Below are 1768 nucleotides of genomic sequence, written 5' to 3' on the forward strand. Positions count from 1 at the left end.
TTTTTTTTGCCAATCTAGCCGGTCGGCCCAAAAAGTTCTGGCAACACTGATTCCCTATGTCAATATTGAGCTCTCCATGAAAGGTGGGCCAAGCCCTTGGATACTCGCGTTTTCGGGAGCTTGGCAGAACTAACGGAAGTGAAATTATTGGATCTCCTAAATTTCATCTGTGACAGTAGGTGGAAGTAAGAAGACCTCTTACACCCCCACTAACCTAACTTAGCCATGATTTTTTTTTCTCAGCTTTCCCAACTATTTAAACTTACCTTTTTTAACCGCCTCCTTTATTGGCATGCACTGTAGAAATAGTAAAATTTTATAACCACACATGGGTTAAAGGTTTTACCAGCAAGCCTACAAATATACATTAAAATAATTTAGATAAGCATGCATACGTACTTTACCCAGGGCTGCCACTGAAAAGCTTTTTTTTTCTTACCAAAAGCTGTTTTAAAAACCTTTCAAAATGGCTTTCGGCCATTCTAAAATTTTTTATTTTTATACTTAAAGTACATTTAAAGTGCCTGGAGGCTAAGCAAATGAGATAAGAGTAGTAGTTTTAATTAATTCATATTTGCATATATGTACACGTATTTATGAAGGTACAGTCAGAGTCAAAATTTAGCATACACATTGTTCTAACAAAAAATATTCACAATTGCTTTCAAGAAGAAGTTTTGTTCATTAGTTTTGCATAAAAAAATAGCTATTCTATAACACAAGCCATACAAATCAAAATTTATTACGCCACAATAATAATAACACCAAAGTTTTACACTTTACAAAAAATTCACAAAAATTAAAAAAAAATGTTATCAAAGTTTCAAACTTTTCGAAATTTCGAATACGCATTTTTGTACACATAAAATTTTAGTATAATAAACTACAAGCTTGAAATAGCTAAAAATTGCTGTTGATTTTTGAGATTTTGTTTTTGTTGAGGGTGTTGAGCATTTCCTTCCATATAACTACGGTGACCAAAATCTAATTTTATATGGACGAGAATACGCAACATCCTCACAACCAGAGATATTTTCTGTTTTATGAGCAAAAAAAACCTACCAAAATTTGAAGCCTCCTACCATCCAGAAATAAACCCATCAGTTTTGGTTAAAACAGCCCAAACGGCAACCCTGGATTTAAGCCAGATTTTGATCGTACGGCGCCTAAATGTATGCTGCCATATTGTCACAGAGCTGTTATAAAAATTTACAGTTAACAGATTAGCGCTTTATGAGCAATTAATTAGCACAGTTTAATAGCTTGGCTGATTTTTATGAACCCGTTAGAATATAAATGGTGTATAAAAACTAGTACTTACATACAATGGAATAGAAGACAACAAAGAAAAACTGAAAGCATTAAAGTTGACAAAATGAATGTTTTATAACTGTATTTCTAGATTAATCACCATAAATGGCTGTAGATTAGAAATCGTTTAAGTAAATAAATGTATGTATGTATGTAAGTGTGCGTGAAAGCAAACTCGTACGTACGTATAATTACAAATAGAGAAAAGAGTGTATATGAAAGCTAGAAAAATAATGGCAGCTCACACGACATAATGCTGAACTGGGTGTGTAAATAGGTCAATAGTGGCTAGCAACAAGTATGAAAGTATATAATCGAACGTATGTAACTAGTATAATTTCTTACAACGTTATGCTTTTATATACATACATACACACGCGTCTACATATGTACATAGATATGTTAGTAGGTACAAAGCAAGTGATATGCATTTATTTAATCACTTAAGAGCATTTCA

The sequence above is a fragment of the Rhagoletis pomonella genome, unplaced genomic scaffold (genome assembly GCF_013731165.1).
Source record: "Rhagoletis pomonella isolate Grant_MI unplaced genomic scaffold, Rhpom_1.0 Rhpom_scaffold_00012, whole genome shotgun sequence".
Lineage (NCBI taxonomy): Eukaryota > Metazoa > Arthropoda > Insecta > Diptera > Tephritidae > Rhagoletis > Rhagoletis pomonella.